The following is a 23,252-nucleotide window of genomic DNA, read 5'->3' as shown; positions in this document are numbered from 1 at the left end:
TTTTCTAGTTACTTTTTGTTAGCAGTGTTTACTAGGCGAATTATAAAATATTATTTATGAGTTTAGATATAAGGACCACTTTTTTTGTGTTAGCCTCACAGAAAAGTAGTAAGTGACCTAAATTTGGGTATGACACACAATTATTGGAGTTTGCAAGTTATCTTGGGTAAGTTTTTAAACCTATCACTTATTTCATGATAAAAACTGAAATAAAAACGCATGACTGAGTCACACATCTAAAAAATCTCTAATAACATATATATACATATGTATGTATATATATATAGATATGTATAAAGTGGGATTTGATATGGTCATAGAAATCATCTTGACATATGTACCTATATATTCATTGCAGCACTGTTCACAATAACCAAAATATGGAAACAATCCGAGTGCCCTAAAACAGATGACTGGTTAAAGAAACTTTGTTGCATCTACACAATGGAATACTATGCAGCTGTTAGGAGATATGGAGTCATGAAATTTGCTTATAAATGGCTAAAAATGGAGAGTATCATACTAAGTGAAAATGAGTCAGAAAGAGAGGGACAGACATAGAGGGACTGCACTAATTTGTGGAGTGTAGGGTAGCATCACATGAGGCTGACACCCAAGAACAGTAGATACAAGGGCCGGGGGGATTGCCCCATAGCTGGAAGACTGCTTCATGAGCGGAGGGTAGAAGGCAGATGGAATAGACAAGGGATCACTAAAAAAATGATGGCTGGAGGAACCAGTTGGGATGGGAGATGCATGCAGAAAGTAAAAATAGACCCAACATGATGACCTCTCAATGTCTGTGTTGCAAGCTATAATGCCCAAAAGTAGAGAGAGTATGGGGAATATTGTCTGCCATGGAGGCAGGGGGAGGGTGGGAAATAAGGTTATACCTGGGATATTGTTGGTGGGGAATATACACTGGTGGAGGGATGGGTGTTTGATCATTGTGAGATTGTAACCCAAACATGAAAGCTTGTAACTATCTCACAGTGATTCAATAACATTAAAAAAAATAAAAATTCATCTTGACAAATAATTATGTTATTTTGAACAAACTCTAAGAAAATCTTGAGAGACACAGACTGAACTCAATGGAAGAACATGTGTCTCACTTGTATGTTTTCCCACAATGTGTCTCTGGGAAAGAAGGAAGAAATAAAAGGGGGGGAGGAAGAGAGGAAGGAGGGAGGGAGGGACAGAGAGGAATTAAGGGCAGGTGGGAGGGAGGGAAGGAAGGAAGGAAGGAAGGAAGGAAGGAAGGAAGGAAGGAAGGAAGGAAGGAAGGAAGGAAGGAAGGAAGGAAGGAAGGGAGGGAGGGAGGGAGGGAGGGAGGGAGGGAGGGAGGGAGGGAGGGAGGGAGGGAGGAATTAGTGTATTTGAGAACACAAAGTATATTAGTAAAGGAATGAAGAAATAAGAGATGGAAGGAATGGAAGCCAGTGAAAGACAGGCTTTGGAATAAAGAAGACAACATGTAATCCTGCCAAGAAACAATGAAAGCCATTAAGTATATGAATAAGCTAGATTTTTATATTTAATTTCACTTATAAAACGCCTGAAGAACTCTTGGTCATCTACAAGAGGACGCAGTCTAGTCATCACTGTTATCACAGATGATAGCATTTAAATACTGCAATTCGCAACAGATGCAGTGGTAATACAAAAGAGGAACCTTAACATAGAAGAGAAATGAAAGTACTGACATCAGATTGAACTTAACTCCAGTAGCCCTTTAGAGGAAGATTTTTCCAGAACTCTGGATGCTGAATTACCAAATTGTTCTCAAAGGGTTCTAAAAAATGAGTTATCATGATAGCAATTGCAAAAATATATAATGTATATAATTTTTGCAGTTGTAATTCGCAGAGCACACTCACACATCAATAATATTCCATTTGAAAAAATTCAAGTTGCTCTGAAAGAATAGAGAGGGCTCATGGCAGTTTTTTACATCCTTGAATCTAACTACTTCAAATTACATACAGTATAGATGATTTTTATGTAATTTATATCCCTGAAAAGATCATGATCATGCCAACTATGTATTATCAAAAGATTTTCTCTGCATGGTCAGTGTGATTTACTTCCAAGGTTGGTATATTTAAACACCAAAAATAACTGTTGATGGCAGATCCATTACCATTTATCTAATAAAATGAAGTGTAAACACTTGAAGTTTCTTTGCATGAAGAGTAAGTTTTTAAGTTGTCAAACCAGAGCATTAAGCAAGTGCAGATTCTAAATTTCAAGGCGAACTTATCTTAGCAGATCAAAAGTCTTAAAATACACAGTTCAGATAATGCAGTATATTATCTATTAAGAATCATTGTAAATTAAGCATTTCAGGAAAAACATTAATATGGCTTATACATTAGGTAATGTTACTGGTCACTCTCTAAATGTGATGACTTAGAAACACAAGTAGTTTTTTATAAAGATATCAATTTTAGTTAATATTAGGAAAAAGATAATATTAGCCGAAATCCATTTTTGTAAGTCTACTATTTTTTTTAATTTTTTAAAAATAATATAGCCTGTTTTTTTTTCTTCCCTCTGTGGGAAGAAGTGGCGTGGTATCTGCCATATTATGGGACTTTTAAACAGGTATGAACTTCGTGGCATGGGAGAAAAAAAAATAGTGTTTTGAACTTGAAACAGCGGAACGCTTGGGCAGTCTCGGGCCCGGGACGATATCGGCTCGCACTCCGCCGAGATTCAACCCGGGTGGCCATGCTTTTGCATGGCTGCTTTGCTGCTGAATGACCAAGATCCAAAGCCAGCTACATTACTTCTGGTCCCAGCAAGTGCTTGCAGCTATGTCTCTAGACTGTGAACTAAGCTTTTGCTTCATGCTGCCCCAGGAAGCGAAATGATGCAATTTCCAACGTAAATCTCCCTGGACTTAATTACTAATATACAGAAATCCTTAACCGGTAGCGGCCATGCGACTTTATATCTCTTGATTCTCATCAGTGGAAAACTAACTATCAAATGTTTCCTTGTCATTGGGGCCTTATTTTTGGGGGATAAACTCCAACAAGAATGTGAGTTCTGTGTTGAAACTCCAACAATAGTGAGTTTTGTGTTGAAATATGGAATGTAATCAAGGTAAAGATAAAATGAAGTGAAATTTAACAGTTATGCAGGTGGGAGTGCGGGGGTTGGGGGTGGCGGTTGGAGGTATACTGTTTTTTTTTTTTTGGTGGTGGAATATGGACACTGGTGAAAGGACGGGTGTTTGAGCATTGTATAACTGAGACATAAGCCTGAGAACTTTGTAACTTTCCATATGGTGATTCAATAAAATAAATTAAAAAAAATAATATGGCCTGAAGCCAGAGCTATAGTGCAGTGGGTAGGCATTTGCCTTGCACGCGCATGCGGCCGACCTGGGTTCCATCCCATAGGGCCACCCAGCACCGCTAGGAGTAACTTCTGAGTGCAGAGCCAGGAGTAACCCCTGAGCATTGCTGGGTGTCTCCCAAAAAGCAAAAATAAAATAATAATAATAATAATAATAATAATAATGATAATATAGCCTGTGAGTTGCAACACTTTTAATGATTAGGTTCCATCTTAATTATTTTACCAGATTTTTATATCCAAATAATATATTTAAACTCCTTTGAATAAATCTGGTCATTAATACACTTACATTTGTTCAAAGAATAGCATAAAAACGTATTTAACACAGCAACACATTTGGTATGATGTATATGTTTTAATTCGTGCTCATTGTTCTTTTTCTATATGTTTAAGTCACACCAAATAATAAATATGCATATAAAACCATTGTATGCTTGTACATTGCAGATGTAAGCTTGACTAGGCCTATTTTGTTTATTTATAAGAAAATATAATATTTGATTACACAACTCAGGAAAAACAATCTTTGTTTTTTTTTTCTTTTCATAAATTTTGGCAAATTTTATAGAGAGAGAGAGAGAAAGAGAAATTTAACTGAAATCCTGATTTACAAATTCTATTATCTGCATAGACCTTGTTTTTGTCAACTTTAGTTCGAAGAAAATGTCCTTCTTATACAGAAAGACACATAACTTTAATGTCTTGGGCATGTCAACAAAATTAGAAAAAAAATTGTAATGCCAGGATTATTCTTATTCAGCTCAACTTTATTAGCAACCATGTTTTTCAGGAAATTATTTGATGAAAAAATATAAAGTTCATTTACAAAACAAAAGCCCAAGTAAGTATTTCAATTATAATAAGTTCAAATGCAACTTTGGTTGACATATGATAAGTAAAAATACTGAAGCAAACTCCTTCTATTTAATGGGGTTTAATTACTAGCATAATATCAGATGACAATTTTTAAAATTTTTTTACATTGTTATAACTTTCCCACATTGAAACAAGTTAAAAAGTCATTGTTTTATAGATCTATATTTGCCAAGGGTAAACAAACCATTTGACAGATCCACCTATGTTTTACTGTTATTGTTATTCAGTGAATAAAATAAATTGTGTAAGCTTTTTTGATTTCTAATAGTTTACAAGGTAGAATGATATAATAAATAATAAATACTTTAACAATTTTAAATAACATAGTTTCATTCCCTTTGTAAATGTCTGTTTTCACATTGCTATATATTTTAATGTTTCTAATCATTTTGAAAAAGAGGATAAAGAAATTAAATAATTTGTGGGATTATTTTGTGAAAATGTTAATAAAGCCAGAGGATAAAGAACTTCTGACTCCAGGCACATCTTTTCGACTCCACCATCCTTCCTGCACTAACATACACCTCAAAGACCTGGGCCCTACGCAAACAGGATGAGAATGCTATTTGGGTCTCCCAAAGAGGAATCGAAAGAGCTATGCTTGGAGATCACGTTTCACTCAAGTAGGAGAAGGAATCCGGAGTTCCAAGCTCCATCGAGGATCAAGAATCAGGGACACTGTCTCGTTTGCCAAGGTGTGGAAAATCAGATGGGCCAGACACATAATGCGATTTGGAGACAACCGCTGGACTAGAGACGTTACCGACTGCATTCCATGGGATGTCAAAAGAACGCCTTTCCGCCCACCTACAAAATGGTCAGACTTCTTTGTCAAGACCCTGAATGAAAGGTTTGAAGCTCTTCATGTTCCTAGAGCGAGCAGATGCCATTGTACTACAATAGCATGAGGCAGGGACTAATGGAGACGTTAAAGGAGCCCACTCGAGCAAATCGATGGGCAACAGGATGACAAGTGATACAAGTGATATAAGTTAATGATGACCTGATAGTCCTTTATGTTTATTATCTTAGTGGCTATCAGATAAATCTTTATTTTTAACTTTTTCTTTATTTAAATACTGTGGGTTACAAAGCTGTTTATGGTACAGTTGTTTCAGGCATTCTACATTCCAATACAAGTCCCAAAACCAATGTGATCTCTATAATTGACCATAGCTTCCAGCCGACTCCACAACTTTGCCCCCCTTAGCAGACACAAAATAATTTATATTTCTTGTAAGAAAAAAATGACTAATGGAATTATTGAAAATATTTTAATAAGAGAAAACATGTAAAATTGTTATCTATCTTCCAGTGAGGTCATTGAAGCCAGATCTCATGTTTTCGGCTTTATTAATGTTGTGTTTGGGATGTATGAATATACCACTCACCCATATAAAGTACATTGAGAAAATTATAGACGGAACATTTCAAGATTTGAACCTCAGAGGTGTCTTCAATAATCTTATAACACTAGCCAAGACAACACAATAAAAAATTAACAAGTGGAACTAAATAAAATTAAAGAGTTCCTGCAGGGCAAACACAAAACCAAAAACAACCTTAGGCCAAAACTAAAAGACAGCTAACAGAATGGGAAAAAATATTTTCGTTTTGAACACATCAGATAAAAGTTTGATATCCAGGTTATATAAAGTACTCACAAAGATCAACAGCAACAACAAAAATAAATTCAAAAACTATCAAAAAATGAGAAGAGAAAACGGATAGACACTTCTCAGAGGAAAATAGGTGGATGGCCAGTAGGCACATGAGAAAGTGCTCAGCATCACTTACCATCAGAGATACCCAAATCAAGATGACATTGGTTCTTTTCCCCCCTCTGACCATGTCTTCCCATTATCAATTCTAGATCTCACCTAGAACAGTATTCCCAATTTATAGGACATATCCCATACCATAGATGACTGGTAGTTGTAAGTGAAATATTTCCTTTCTTTTATCTTATTGAAGATTTTTTCCATTCATATATGTAGTCTGTATATAATGACTTCATTGAAAATAAATAATGGGTGACTAGTGTTCTGCTACTTTAAAGGCTTTTAAAGAGTATGAAACTCCCTAGTCATCATTGTACACTGAAGTTAAAGGGCTAACTCCTTATTTTATATTGCATGTCTCTGAAAGAATAAACTATGAGTTATGTTCAATATAAAGTAATCTGATCTGCTTAATGGATATGTACTTAAAGTAAATTATAGAGGAAAAAATAGGAATGGATTTGTTACAGAAACATTTTCGGTAGATAATATTGTTTTTTTGTTTATATTTAATCAATAGAAGATAAGTAGCTGTATAGATCACTTTTTGTGATGCTAAAAAAGGCAAGTGTTTTCCTTCTACCACAAAACTATTAATGCCAACATTAATTAATGCCTTGAGAATAGCTCTCCTCACAAACCCTCACACACCTGGGGGAAAATATTCTTGAAGTATTTAGTAGAAATTATTTGTCATTTTATTCTTGGGAATATGTAAATACTATTTTTTTAAAATTCCTGAATATTTTCATAATATTCTGAAATGAATATTTAATTGGAAAGAATCCCTTTCCTTTCAATTCTATTTATGCAGAAATTCTTAACCTGCTTCCAACTGACTCTTTCAGTGACCTAGAAAAACTAAAATTATTTGTTCAGCAAAATGTTTCTAATTCTTTTTGGAAGCTACAGCACAGCACTCTGGAGAAGCACAATAAGAGAGATCTATATTAAAATATGAGAAACATTTTGCACTTTTGTTATAATCACGTTTGAAGAAGCATTAATTACTATTCAGCAATTTTTTTTTCTGATTCTGATTTCACAAGCTAAACTTGGGAGAATAAAACTGCTGTGCATTTTTGTTGTTGTTTGTTTGTTTTATTGGTTGGTGGTACTATGCTGCATCAGTGCTTACTCCTAGTTCTATGCTCAGGGATAATTCGTAGGACTGCTCAGAGCACCGTATGTGGGTATGGAGATCAAAAGGGGGTAGGCCAAAAGCAAGGCAAAGTACTTAATGTATGTAATATTTCTTAGCTAGAAAAAAAACTTAATTTTTAACTTTTTTTATTTATAGTAAAAATATACTCATAAATAGATCATAATGTACAAAGGAGATTGAATCCTTATTAAAATGATAGTACTAAATCTTTATTTTCTGCTATTTTAACAAAACATAAATTACACAATTAAAAAAATTGTGAAACTATAGAAAATTTTTCTTCTCACAACCAATGCTGCTCTTATTTTTTAAAAAGGAATGTGTAATTTTTCATGTAATGTTTTGTTCAATATTTTGCTTTTTACTTGTTGAAAGACATTTTAAAAATCACTGCGGATTACAAAAAACATACATTCAAGCATTTAACTTTGGGCATTTGAGATAAAATTAGAATGGGATCTGAAGTGTTATGATATTTGTAATTAGTACATAAGTTTGATCAATTATGTTTGACATTAATATATACTTCTAAGCATAAAGGTGCTATAGTCAAAGTCAATGGATAAACATCAATCTTTAATGACTTATGGTGATACTGTTGCTGTTTTTCCTGATCTTGTTTCATCATCTTATAAAAATTCTTAAATCAAGGGAACACTTTTTTGTTTTGTTTCATTTAGCAGGCACGCTCACCAGAATTCAGGGTTTATTCCTGCATGCTCAGGTATTAGTCCTGGAACATTATGCGGTGCTGGGGATGAAACCCAGTGGGTTGTCTGACAGGCTTCAACATAGATGCCTACTTGTCTTGTATTATCTCTATGGCTCCAAGGGTATATGTTTTATTTCCATTACTGGATAATTTACCTTCCACTCAGCTCAGTAAATTACCCTCCACAAGCACAAAAATATAACTTATTTATATAATTTAAGATGCATTATCAAAATACAGTGGAAAACTGTAAAGAAGCAATGGTAACTCAGTTACATGATGTGGACAAGTTGTATGTAAAAATTTAATTGCTTGAGTTGTAAATATGTGCTGCATAGGATAGGGCGATTATTTCCTACAAAGAAGATGGAGGACATATTTATATCTGTATTTAGGAAAGGCACTTTTGTCTTACAGGCTGTATGATACTGGAAAAATAAATATCAGGGTTTGATTTAAAAATAATCACTGGATTATAGATAATTAATTACTTAAAATTTGCTGAGATCTAGCTAGTTTTAAAAATTATTTTAAAAATATTTTAATTAAAAAATTTAAAAATAATTTTTAAATAAATGTATTTAAAAAATTAAAAATAATTTTTAAAACTCAATTGCTCCTAATCAACATATATTTTTATGAAGATTAGAAAATAGTGAGTGACATCTCTAATATAATCAAAAACTTAACTGGTAGGTGCTATGATTGGGATGGAACATTTTATTATCTGTAGTTTATTAATTACACTATTTAATTCCTTAAAAATTAATTTACTTTCAGGGGTCAGAGTGATAGTGTAACAAGTAAGGTACTTGCCTTGCACACAGCAGACCCGAGTTTGATGGACTTGATTCCTGGCATCCCATATGTTGCCCTAAACCTCACATGAGTTTACTCCTGAGTGAAGACCCAGGAGTATCCCCTGAGTATCACTGTCACTTGGTATCACTGTCACTCTATCACTGTCACTCTATCACTGTCATCCCATTGTTGATTGATTTGCTCGAACGGGCACCAGTAATGTCTTCATTTGTCCCTGTCTCATGCTAGTGTAGCCCAATCATGTCTGCTTGCTCCAGGAACACAAAGAGCATGTTGCTGTTACTGTTTTTGGCATATCAAATCCGTCACAGGTAGCTTGCCAGGCTCTGCATGTGGGATAAATAAATAAATAAATAAATAAATAAATAAATAAATAAATAAATAAATAAAATAAAGAGGTCCTGCAGCTACAAATGCAGCCTCACACTCCAGGAAAAATTGTATAGCTCTCTTCTGGGAGCTTTGTTTTATAGTCTCTGGCTTTTGGCCGTTGATGAGATTACATGGTGTGGTTGGGGGGGGATACGGTGAGCAGGGGTGAGTTTGTGAGTGTGACTGCCAAGTTATTGCAAAACAGGGGATATGGGTGCAGAGGCCCACACCTGATCCAAGCAGGCTCAGAGATTTCAGCCACGAGTCCCACATACCTGGGTTCCTCTGTTGGTTCCTTCATGGGTGAGGCTAGTCCAAGCGTGTGGAAAGTGGCCTTGAACATGGCTGTGGCTCAGTTTTGGAGGTTTTCTGCATTTTAAGCATTGCTGTTTATGGTCAAAAATTAAAAAGTAAAAAAAAAATACTTTTCAATCTCATATTCTTATCTATGTGATAGTGACTTATCTATGTGATACTGACTCCTGGAAGACAAAGGATTGCTATGAAACATATTGATATTCTGCTAAAGTACAATTAGTGAATATGAAATAATGTTTTAAAGCCGATTATAAGAGTCAAGAGTAAATCTAGTCATATTCATTTCTTATACTAGAACTTAAGGAAAATGAATTATTTTTATAGTATTTTAAAAATATCTTTTAATTCTATGTGTGTATTTTTGTGTGAATGAAAAGCAGGAAGCCCCAATGTTCCCCTTGCCATTGTTGCTTGCAATTCCATTTTAGCTGACTAAAGTCTAAATTTTAGGCATTTCTTCAAATTTGTGCACTCTTTCTCTGAGACTAGGTAGTTCACATTTTGAACACTGTAGCACTGTCATCCCATTGTTCATCGATTTGCTCGAGCTGGCACCAGTAACATCCCCATTGTGAGACTTTTGTTACTGTTTTTGGCATATCGAATACTCCACGGGTAGCTTGTCAGGCTCTGTCTTGCGAAGAAGACCATTAATTAATCTTCACATTTTGAGAAGACCATTAATTCTGTCCCAGCTCTTGGTGTACAGGAGAACTGGAGATAAAGAACAGTACTAGAGCCCTAGGTACACACAAACTGCTAGTCTTATCTTAACAACACAGAGAGACCCTAACTTAACAAAGTATCTCTGGGAAAGAAATGATAATCCTCTTATACTTAGCTTGATAAGTAACAGAAAGCCCTGGGTTTCCTATTTAAACAAACAAACAAACAAACAAAAACAGAAAAGAAGCCATATTTAACTTAGTCCTATACTAAGCTGCTCACCTTCTGGGATTTTTTTTTATGTTCTACTTACAAGTATGGTTTTCTATCTTTCTATGAGTCTAAGCATCTTTATTACTCAATGTTTATGTTTCTGAAAATATGAAGAACTTGGGAGCTGTGGATAAACACAGAGACCCACATCACAGTTCCTGCATCACTAATTAATGAATGTTCCTTCAAAATAGGAAATATGAAACGCACAAATTTATAAATAAATCCCTTGTCTCAGTCAATCCCCAATACATGACTTTTTTTTTTCCTGAATTAAGCCTGATTAACTTAAGTGGGAACATATTTCTACTAATAAGTTATCATGTAAACTCTGATTATATTTCAACTAAAATTAATAAGCAATTGCATTTTAATATTTTTAAATGAAATATGTAACACCAAAGAAACAGTAGAAGAGTTAAGGGTTAAGGTATTTGCCTGTGGATGGCTTTGGTTCCATCTTCAGTATCTCATCTTCCTCTAGGTATCTCAGAAGTCACCCGAAGGATAGACTATGAGTAGTGTGAGTATACTTGAGCACTGCATTGTGTGGCTCATGCCACCAATACACCCACACAGACACACACACACAGACACACACATGTGTGTATATATATAGTGTGTGTATACGTACACACATATATAGTGTTATATATAGTGTGTATACACATATGTATATTATATATATAAAAAGGGAGGAAGGAAGGGAGGAAGGGAAGGAAAAATAAAGAAGAGAATAGTAAAGAAAAAATAAATAAATAAGGAAAGAAAGGAAGAAAGAGGGAAGGAAGGAAAGGAGGGAAGGAAGGAAGGAAGGAAGGAAGGAAGGAAGGAAGGAAGGAAGGAAGGAAGGAAGGAAGGAAGGAAGGAAGGAAGGAAGGAAGGAAGGAAGAAGTGTAAGAAGAAAAAAGAGATAACCTCAGTTAAAAGAATGTACTTTGAAGATATAACTGGATTTAGAGTTTTTGTTCCTTATTTAAAACTATTCTAAGTAAACGCATATTGCCCCTTTAAGACTCCAATTGACACTTTTTTTGTGAAACTGACATGAATTAAATCATCCATTTCTTAGCTGTTTCCTAATAACCCTACACTTAGAAACTTCAAATCAATTGCACCATTCATTTAGTTTACATCAGCAATTTGAGAAAAGTTTGACTGATATATGTTACCTCTGCTCCTCTCCAGTTTATGAGAGCTTTAGAAGGATCTAGTCTTCCACCTGTATCTTGATTGAGAATAGCTTTTAACTTGGGTTTAGCTGAGGCTCAGCTGAATCACTTAGATGATTGCCCATGTGTGATACATTTTTTTTTTAGTCCAAGGAGTATGTATATTTTTGGGAAGTTGCTGAAAGGTGGAGGACAGCCATCATTTTTGTAAAAAATATTTGCAATATCTCAAAAAGCATAAGGCACCTTAAATGTTGTTAAATGAGTCTTAGAAAATAAATTTACAATACATTTCTTTGTGGCTAGAGAATAAAAATGATAAAGCGCATATTTAATTAGAACAGGAACTAAGATCTTTCTTTTACTGTTTGATCTTGTCTGTTGAAAAGAATATTCTTTTAAATGTCCTTAGAAGGAAATTCATATTCTTTATTTACAAATGAAGAAACAGTGTTCAAAAAACTAAATATCCACTGGAATTTAGTATCCCCATTTACAAATGAAAACACAGTGCTTGAAAGGCTAAATATCCACTGGGATTTGGAAAATTAATTCTTAAATTACTAACAAGTATAAGAGTTGAAATTTAAAATAATCCCAAAATGTCACTACAATCAATGTAAATAAAGGAATAGAAGGAAAGGCTTTGGATATAGACACTGGTTCTCCAATAATCTTAAACAATTGTCTCTGAATAATACTATGCTTTAAAAAAAGCAAATGTTTCCAAATTTTTATTTTAGATTACATTCTATTATTTTTGATGCTAAATATTTTGGTGTATTCCCGCTATCTCTAACTGTTAAATTTCTTTATTTAAATAAATGCACTGTGGCTTCCTATTTTCTGCCCAAATTGTGTATTTTATTTCTAATCAGCACAATCACTATTTATATAATCAGAACATAAAACTGTTAAAATTAAACAAAATTTAATTTTTTGCATTGAGCAGCCTTAAAATTCTGGCCAGTGGTCTATATCAGGAGTCAGAAAAAGATGAACCAGCTCTCAGAAAATAAACTGAGTAAAACTGCCACACTCAGTAGTTTGTCTGTTTGAGGCTTGCACATACCTTACAATGAGGTCTTAATTTCAGAAACTTCGGTAATTTCTGAAGTTAAAAGCCTGATCTTTTAACTTCAGACTGTTTCTTTTACTGATGAAACTAAAAAATCTTCAAGGTCCAGATGGGGTTATATAGGCAATTTTCAGGTGTCTATTCTATAAGTATAGTAGCCTTATTACAAGGCTACTATAGACGAGTTGACCCTTTTGACCCTGGGAAAACCATTAATCTCTGTAATGTTTGAGGCTTCTTCCATAATAAATTTAATGCAGTTTTGTTCATAAGAACATATGTTTATAAGAATTGGATTTCTGATATTCTCAAAGTACTGTTTAAAGCAATAATTCATCATCTGATTATGTGACTATATAATTTTTGTAGGATAACATAGCTTCAGGTAGTTTAGGTTTATTGGGTTACTCCTGTCACAGTGCTCCTATTCCTCTGTGTTTATTTGTAGCTTCTTTCTTAGTGTTCTGTTGACTTGTAAATAATGTTTTTCTGTTCTCCTTGAGTCCTTTGCATAGTTTATTCAGAGCAAGTCCTTTTTGTATGGACACAGGAAGACTTAACAAATGTTATGCTTTTGTAACCTGGGAGTCATTTGACTCTACATGATATTTTCCTCCAGGGCATCTGTTCTCTTGACCTAAGCCTCAGCTGCCCTTACTTCCTAGCATCCCCAAAGCAGGGTCCTGACATGGGACGAGAAGGACCCAGGGCAAGCGATAAGTTATGTGCTACCCTGGCATCGAGATGGGCCTGGCCAAAGTGCCTCATTCTTAACTATAAGTTAAGACCTTGATCATGGACAAATGTTGTCATGATCCAAACAGTGATAACTAGATTTGGACCCTGCTAGGGTGAGGAATGATTAATCTGGCCTGAGTGCTGTGGTCTGAGCCTGTGGCAAGATGTTGCCAGGAGAGCTGCCTTGCAAGCCTCAATGAATCTCTTGCTATGTCCATACAAAAATAACTAGTATTAAGATGTTAATAAGTGTTTGGACTAAGGAAAGGAAAAAAACCTTAAGAGTCAGGAAGGGCTTTGGAATGCCCTGCCCTCAGGAAGGGCTTTCTTATGTTGATTTTGCTACCTGGCTGGGTGTAGCCTAGAGGGCAAGGTGGGAGAGACAAGGAGGAGGAGAGACTAGAGAGAGAGGCAGCAGTTGATCCAGAGAGAGGATGGAGCTGAGAGTGCAGGAAATGAGAAAGATGGAAGATTGAATAAACGGTAACTAATCAGCAACCAGCTTGGTCCTCGCTCTTCCCTCGCCAGTCCTTGGCCAACGGCCGTCCCGATCCAGTTCGCACACTGCGGTTCCAGAGCACCGAACGCGGGTGGTGAGACAGAGCTGCCCGGAGAGCCCGCGAGTGCATGCGCCCCTCGGCGTTCCTTAGTTTTTTACAAATTTTGATGATAAAACTAATACATCTATCAAAGAAAATATTACATTAATAACATCAAAGTATTTGTTTTTTGAATTTTAGTTAATTTTACTACTTTATTACTTCATCATGATTAGTTTGTTACTATTTTCTTTTTCCTCCTCCTCCTCAAACCATAAAATAGAAATTGCATGAATTTCAATGATTCTTATGCAAGATAATGTCCTGAACATTTGCATTCAGAATTGACTGTACGCACTCGGGATGACTTTTTAGACATATGCTTGAAGGTTTAAAATTTTCCTTCCATGGAACATTAATCACTGTCATCATCTTCACTGTCATCCCATTGTTCATCGATTTGTTCCAGCAGGAGCCAGTTGCCAGTAAAGTCTCCATTCGTTCCTGTCGCTTGCTGGTGTAGCCCGATGGTGTATTGGGGTCTCTCAGAATCATGGGAATGAGGTCCATTGTTGTTACTGTTTTTAGCATATTGAGTATGCCATGGGTAGCTTGCCAAGCTCTGCTGTGCGGGTGGAATACTCTCGGTAGCTTGCCGGGCTCTCCGAGAGGGATGGAGGCTATGGGGGTGGGTTATAATCCCCTTTACATGTTTTCCCAGTCTACCGGATCAAAGCTTTTGGTCAACTTGCATGTTGTAACGATCTGCATTTTGACAAACATGCACCTGCCTGCATTTCTGGGTAGCACCTGGGACATCTGCAGTCTCAGGTTGATCTCCTTGAGGTTGATGGAGTGAGCCCAGAGGTTGTTTGGCAGCTGGCAGAGCAGGTCCCTATCGTGGAGGGTCTGTGCCAGGTCGAACACCTGCACTGAGTCCCAGGTCACCCATTAATTGGCTAACAGCACCCCACAGTGAATAAGCCACTTCTCTTTCTGCCTCCATGGCTCTATGTCTGAACATTATGAACAGTGATAGCAAATAAAAATATTAATGGTGGGACTGGAGCGATAGCATGGCGAGTACGGCGTTTGCCTTGCACGCAGCTGACCCCAGTTTGATTCCCAGCATCCCATATGGTTCCCTGAGCAGCGCCAGGGGTAATTCCTGAGTGCATAGCCAGGACTAATCCCTGAGCATTGCCTGGTGTGACCCCAAAAGCAATATATATATACATATATATATATATATATGTATATATATATAAAATAAAAAGACTCTGACATACTAATTAACAGACTTTAAATAAAAGACAATGTTTCCATTAACAGCATTCTTTGTTCTGTTATTTTGTTTATAGTTTATAATACACAAATCATCATTTGACTTGCTTATTTTGCATGTGAGATTCAATTTGCTGAATTACTTCCTGGAAAAGGATATTGTTTGTTTGTTTGTTTGTTTTAGATAAACTGCACTGTTGTCCCATTGTTCATCGATTTGTTCGAGCAGGCACCAGTAATGTCTCCATTGTGAGACTTATTATTATTGTTTTTGGCATGTCGAATACGCCATGGGTAGCTTGCCAGGCTCTGCCGTGCAGGCGGGATACTCTCGGTAGCTTGCCAGGCTCCTGAGAGGAATGGAGGAATTGAAACTGAGTCAGCCATATGCAAGGCAAACGCCCTACCTGCTGTGTTATATAAAAGGCATGTTAAAGAAGAAAATTAGAAGGGACTATTTTTTTTTCATTTTGCCCTGTTCCAGCAACCTATGTAGCCCAACAATGGAGAAATCAGGCTTTTATGAATATTGCCCATCTTCCATATTCCAAAAAACTTCCTTATGAAATAAAAGCATTAGATGTAAATAGGGATTCAAAGGCAGTTAAAGAATATTCTTACAGATAAAGTTATTAATCATTCATTTGAAAACAATGAAAGACTTTTTAGGAAAAAATAAATAGTGCTTTGGGAAGTTGACATATATTTAATTTGTGCATATATAAAATACCCAGAAAAATATGCCAGAGTACTACTGTAGTTACATTGGCATGCCAGTATCAAGGTTCATGGTATCCTTCTAATAAAAGCTATAATAGCATTAATTTTAAGTGAAATCATGAAAACTCAGAAATTGTTCCATAAGCAATAAACTATTTAAAGATATATATTATGTTTGTATACAGTGATAGATAATATATTTTGAGGTTTCTGCGTTGTGTTTTCTTCAATCCAGTAACGTTAGTCTTGTTTATTTGTTATATGAGGTTCAATTTACTTAGAATTACTTCCTAAAAAAAGGATATTGGTTTTTTTTTTAGATAAAAGGTAGCACTGTAGCACTGTTGTCCCATTGTTCATCAATTTGCTCGAGTGGGCACCAGTAACATCTCCATTGTGAGACTTGTTGCACTGTTTTTGGCTTGCCAGGCTCTGCTTTTGGGCTGGATACTGTCGGTAATTTGCCAGGTTCTCTGAGAGGGATGGAGGATCAAGAAGATCAGAGAGAACTTTCCAGTGGAGGTGAAAAAATATAATGGATATTTGAAATAGTACTAGGAATTTACTAGAGAAAATAATAAACAAAGAATAATAAATACCAACAAACTTGGGGAGGAAAAAAATCACAGGAAAAGGTTAAGGAATAGAAGTGAATAAAAGAAAGGTGATTGTAGTACAAGGAATTATGAATAATATAAGCAGATGCTCAGCTTTGGAAGATATTGTGAAATATTTATGAACCCCATTACAAGGTTAGCTAATCTTAGGTGCGATCTGAGATCCTGTATTTATAGCAATTATTTTAATGATTCTTATCTATATTCACTAAAACTTAGGAGTTTGGTTCTGCAAAACTCAGTGACTGCCCTTAAAAACAGACTTGGTACCTAACTCATTAATACAGGAACGACTACAAAGGGATGCCTATAGGTGACTCTGCACATTCTCCAGACCATAGGAAACATTATAGTATGATTCATCTCCATGAAGGTAGATTGATCTCAAGACCTGAGTTCATGGAAATGCTTTTTCCTTTAGAACAATCTTGCTGGAATTCAAGTTTTTGCCATTTCCTATAATAATAATATTTTTTCATGGTAAATATATTCTATTGAAATATGGATTTTTGTTGTTGCTATTAAATTTCATATGCACACAGATCCAATTACAGGTGTCTTACAATTACTGCTCTTTCTAGAAGATTACTAAATTTACTATTCTACTGAAATGATAGTCTCACGCGCAAGTTTTTCAGTTTCCCCAAAATTCTTACTAACACAATATTTTAATTTATTGGCAAAAGTCATTACTGATATCCCAATTTTTAAGTCCCTATTTTCCCAAGCAGTTTTTTTTCCTGTAGAGGAAAAATGTATTCCTGTAGAGGAAAAATGTATTCCCAAATAGTAACTGTCTATCTCAGTAGACTGATGAATTTTTATTAACTTCTAATGTGTCATAACCTGGGGAAGAGAAGCAAAGAAAATTTCAACTGTGATGTATCAGTGTCAGCCAATATTTATTTTTCACAAGTCAGAGGTGAAGGGGAAGCAGCTGCCAAGCATACTTCAAGTTGGTCTGAAAAACCTGTGGGTGGGCATGAGTGTCAAGGATGACAGAATGAATAGTCCATCTCCTCTTTCCTTATTTTCACTTTAATTGTTCATATTTTATAAGTTCAAATTAATACAAACTCAACCATAAGAATAAAATGGAATTCTTCAGATCAGTGCAAGTAAGGGATAGGTGGTTCTTTTAAACTTCAAATCAAAAAGCAAGAAATTATTAAGCCCTCTTGTACCTTTATGAAAAGAATGCTGAACACTCTTTAATTTCCATCCTGAGAAGTAGCTGACTCCTTAGGAAAGCAAACCTTCTTTGTTGACTTTTATATACCCTCCAAAAAAGAGCAGATAAAACAGGTATGTCTGGGAGGTTAGCCCTCGGAAGCAAACAAACAAGAAATAATAAAAGTTTGATAACCTGAAGGAAGATTGAAATAAGAAAGGTGGCTGGAGCAACAGAATGATTTGGGAGTCTTTGCAGAAGTGAAGGAGGGAGAGGGAGATTATCTGAAAATGGAAGGTGATAGTGTGATATGCATTTCAGAGAAAATTAAATGGACACAAATATGACAATATGGGATAGCAAACTATGTGAAAAGTTTTTCAGAAGAAAGTGATGGAGAACCTTAAGTTTCTCATCGGCCAGATGCACTGTTCTGAAAGAACTAAAAAACAAAAGTAAATTTAGTTTCCACAAAGAATCTGCTGTGGAACAAATATGGGAGAACCAGGGAAGGTTAATAGGAGAAAGAAATTCCCAAGCATCATCTAAATATTGTCGCAGTTTGACCATGCATAGCTTTCTTTTATTCTCCTAGGAAACCAGAATCTGTCCAGAAAGTTTGTTATTTTCCATAAATGCACTCCTGTGCACTCTTTTCTTATTAAAAAGGCATGTAAGTTCCAAATTCTAATCCCATGCTTGAATAACATTTTTCTGTGAACTTCTGTATGTAAATAATTAAACCTGTATTTTCTCTGGCTAATCGTCTTTCCTCAGTCTGATTCCCAAGTTCCTAGGTATAAATTAAACCTGACAGGGTAGAGGGAACTTTTTTATTTACAAAAGTAAATGAATAAATACAAGTTGGAGGGAAAACGTAATAGTAAAAAGAAAAAAATCACAGTAAATCAGCACCAGAATGTTAGGTGCTGACTTACCTGGAGAAGAACTGAAGCGAAGAAGTGGTTAAGCTAAAATGTTTGGCTCATGACTAAATATAAGGATTTGTAGAAAATGGATAATGGGGCATTTCATTTCTTCCTAGAATGGAGAAGTGTTGAAATGAAATCATACACCCCTGTAAACAATTGCAAGTCTCACACCTAGGACAAACTGTGCAATGAATTGAGATGAATTTACAGCCAAGTGACATTTTGATCTGAACCTCTGCAATTTTAACTGTGAAAATTCCCTTCCTCTGTTGCTCAAGTACAAATCAAATGGTAGACATGGGGATAGATTCAAAAAATATGACAGTAATAGTTGGAAATGATTGAACTGGACAAGAATCGAGTGCTTTCAACATTGGTATTATAAACCATAATGCCAAAAAGGAGAGAGAGAGAGAGAGAGAGAGAGAGAGAGAGAGAGAGAGAGAGAGAGAGAGAGAGAGAGAGAGAGAGAGAGAGACTTTGCTATAGAGGCAGAGGAGCAGCAGGGAGGGAAACTAGTGACATTGTTAAGGGGAATGAATACTGATGAAGAAAGGGTGCTGAAACATGATATGACAGAAATTAGTCATGCACAACTCTGTAACTGTGCATCTCACAATGATTCAATTAAAAAAATATAACAGGTAACAAATGTTCTAACCCCCCCCATCCTGCAAACAAAAATAAAATAGTTTTGTTAGAAACATGCTGGCAGGCTCTTAGATGGAAGACTCATGTCCTCAAAACAAACATCATGTTTGCACAGTCACAAGAAGGTGTGGAGAGCCTCCATGGGACCGTGCTTTGTGAACACCTGTTTCTTGTTGGTTGCACCGTGCTTTGTGAACAACACCTGATGGGGAATCAGGATGTCTTGTCACGCTCACAAGTTTTGGCTAGTTTATCAGCTGCAGACACTTGAGGGCAAACAAGCAGGTAGATAAGGAGGGAAGTCACCTAGCTAGTCGGTTCTCCCTCATGCGTCCCCCTTTCCTCCTTCCTCCTCGTCCCCGTTCCTGGTTTCTTCTCTAACGCATGAGAAAGTTCCTGAATAAATCGCAGCCAAAAGGATCTCCGAGTTGCGTGTTTCTTCGCTGGACGAAGCGGCACGCGACAGAAGGGGTTTTTGTAGAGAGAGAAAATGGGGAAGCACACTTATTTGTTTTTTTCCCCAAATTCTCGATAATCAGTGATTTCCGACACTGTTAGTAATGGTTCACATGTGCATGATTCCAAACTCATAACCAAGTGTGCTTATCTCCCTTCTCTATGAATCAAATGGCAATAAATTCACTGATTTGCTGGTCCCCCAAAGTCAACTTCCAATGTGACTGCAAACAAAGATTTCTTAATATTTTGTCCTCTAAAACTTTTGGAAAACATTAAGAGACATTCTCAACATTTTCACCCAGATTCTCTAGTTCCTAATATTGAATTAAACCCCTTATTTCTTTAAGACAATTCATAAAGATAAATCCTTACAAATGAATGGTTTAGTGGATAAATACATCTAGTTGAAAAAAAAATGCCAATGCATAAATTCAGAACCATAGACATATGGACACATAAAATAAGTGAGGAGGCAAGCTACAAACACATAAGGTTTTGAGTGAACAGTGTAGAAATTTAAGTCATGCCATGATTTGCATAGAGAAAGGAAACTACATTTTGTACTGTTAGTGTCAGACTATCTGAGTGGAATTAAGTTGACCCTGATGACAGCTTCTTAAGTAACCTGCATTTATATGCTGACACTAGTTTCTTACAGAAAAAATTTTGATAGCTAGTATGTATCTACTATCAAATATTTAATCACTATGTTCGTTTTCCTTTCTGTCTTAGATAAAGATCTTCTAAGGAAAACAGAACAATAATTTCTAAAGAAGTTGTTTTAAAGCCTGTCAAAAGAGAAACCATCAGAAAAAAAAAGTAGAAGGAAAAAATGTAATTCTAGTAAAATTAATGGAACTTTCTTCCAAATAGCAAACAATTAAAATTGTGTTCTTTAAAGAAAAATACTTAAAAAAAATTAAGGATAAAACTCTCATAATTGTTTTAACTGTCAAAAGTCTTTTTATATGACATAAAATATACACTTCACAGGAAAAATATTTCTCAATTAACTCCTTTAATTCTTCAATTTAGTTCCTATCCATGTTTAATAATAATTTTTTACCTCCCATTGTTATTTCTAAGTTGCATTTTTTATGATACATTTTTTTAATTTATCTCATAATTCTCCAAGATTCAAATTAAAAACAAAACTGATAATTCCTGTGTTACTGAGAACAGAAAACACAAAAATTCAGCTGCCACATTATTAATATTTGATTCAGTCACTGACCTAGAAAATGCTCTGATAATAATTAATAAAAATAACCAACACTTAAAATATGTACTTTATATTACATATGAGCACTGTGTGTAACAACTGGTATAATAATACTAATAATCTTATAAACTAGAGCTTATAGTTTAACCAAAATACTACTACTACTACTACTACACAGGCAAAATTGGAAGCCAGACTTGAGTTGTTTTGAGTCCAGTTTAACATTTACAATGCACTTCCTGAGCACAGTGTCTTATTCATCTCCATCATCTCAGCTAATACTCTTCTGGAAGAGCCTCTGGGTTCCAATGGGAGAAATTCAACTTTCAACATTTTTCAGAAAGTTAGAACCAGAGGGACAGAGAGACAGTATAGTGGACAAAACACCTACTTTGCATGTAGCCCAAATGCATTCAATCTCTGGCACCACATATGTTCCCACACATTCTGCCAGGAGTGATCCCTGAGTGAAGAACCAGGAATAAGCTCTGACCACCAACAGGTGTCGCTCCCCAAACAGACAAACAAAATGTAACAACAGGAAAGCAACAACAAAAAAGAAATCTTGGACCAAAATGGGCAAGGGATTCACTGGGATAGCAAAATCTGTAAGAATCATTTATACAATAATTGTTATAATAAAAGGACATGCATTATCCTCAGATATATGTTTAATGAATCACAAAAAGATGGAAACAAATGGTATGAGAAGAGTAATTATCCAAACCAATAATTTCAAATGTTTTCTAAGTAATTAACTGAATCTCTCTTAAGATGCATTAAATGGAGCTTGAGAATAGCAGATAGGTCTACGGAAAAAGAACTCACTTAGTTCTCCTGAATTAAAGATGAAACTGAATGCCTTCAGATTTGTTATTTAGTATACATGTTACCAAAATACAGGAATAATTGCAAATTATTATCTTGTTTTCTCTTCCTGTATAACACTATGGAACTTTAAAAAATTATGGTAAGATATTCATATCATAAAATTCACAATTGCAATCATATTTGCATGCACATTTCAATAACATTAAATAATGCACATGTATGAAATCATTAAGTAAAATTTATTTTATTGTAATTGAATCACAGACTCAGAACTTTAAAGGGCACTTAAAAGCATATATAAAATGCATAGAGTACAAATTGCTTGATAATTATTTATTAAGTATATGGCTTTAAATAATTGATTCAGGTATTACAGCAGAAAGCACTTTGATAATTTTCCACTTGCTTAGACAAGGAGAGATTATTCAAGATACCTTTGAACAAATAGGATATAGGATATAACTTCAAATTTGTATTCATGAATTGTCAAAATCCCGAGACAGCTGTTGAAAGAAGATCATCAATAACAAATGACATCTAGAATGAAGACAAAATAGATAATCATCAAGACTATAAATAAAAAGTCACAGAATGACAACTGCTCCATATTCGTTAAATGACATATAGGGAAATGACTCATACTGGGAAATCTACCCATTTAGAAACACACTGAAGCCTATTCCAAAAAAACTGATTGAATTCTTAAAGAGATAAAGAGAGAGAAAGATAAATTTTGATCCCAGATTTGCCATCGACAAGCACCTGTGACTTGTAAATCTTCAAGTTTCAGTATTTGCATATGTAAATGATATACTGCTAATTGTCATTATGTTAAATGGCTTTCAGAATTGTGATTTTGTGACACAGCAATGACAGAGACTACCTCTAACCCTTATAATATTCTGAGGAATGGCATGATGAAGCATATTTCATTCAATATTCCCCTGGAGTCTCTAACTTCTCACAAAACCTTTTAAAACCTTTCAAAACTCTCAATATTCTCCAGAATGACAAATGCATTAATTTGTATGATGAAAAGAATAATGGGATATGTATCAACAGGGGATATCACGAAGCTGGTTTTCCCTGGGCAAGGGCTATCCATTGCATTCTGGATGTGCTGACCCCTGTGAGTCCCCCAAATGTAGAAAACTCGACTGCATAATTTGTGGCAGTGGGATACTGTGCTTGCGCTCTCTCCTAAAAGCAAGAAAAATAATGGTGCCTAGAGAACCCTAGATATCTTCATGACAGGAGCAGTCCTTAGAAAGAACAAGTCATGTTGTTAGGTTTGAAAATTTTCCCTGCATTTCTCTCATGTCTGGGTCTGCTCCCCTATGTGGTATTGGTATTCATTTTTGAAATTTTAACTTATTTTATTTTAGGAGTAAACACATGGCAGTGGTAAGGCTTAGTTCTGGCTCTGCGCTCAGAGTGCATGGCTGGCAGTGCATGGAGAACCATAAGTAATGCTGGGGAATGAA

At 35.4% G+C, this 23,252-nt stretch overlaps 2 pseudogenes; both read left to right on the top strand.

Moving 5' to 3' along the window:
* Positions 1–23,252, top strand: part of LOC129405955 (uncharacterized) — a 190,511-nt pseudogene that overhangs the window by 90,722 nt on the left and 76,537 nt on the right.
* On the top strand, positions 22,817–22,971 carry LOC129406399 (U1 spliceosomal RNA; annotated as a pseudogene).

Source organism: Sorex araneus, chromosome 6, assembly GCF_027595985.1.
Source record: "Sorex araneus isolate mSorAra2 chromosome 6, mSorAra2.pri, whole genome shotgun sequence".
In the NCBI taxonomy this organism is placed as follows: domain Eukaryota; kingdom Metazoa; phylum Chordata; class Mammalia; order Eulipotyphla; family Soricidae; genus Sorex; species Sorex araneus.
The sequence above is the reverse complement of the archived record's forward strand: the minus strand, read 5'-3'. Positions and strand labels throughout refer to the sequence as shown.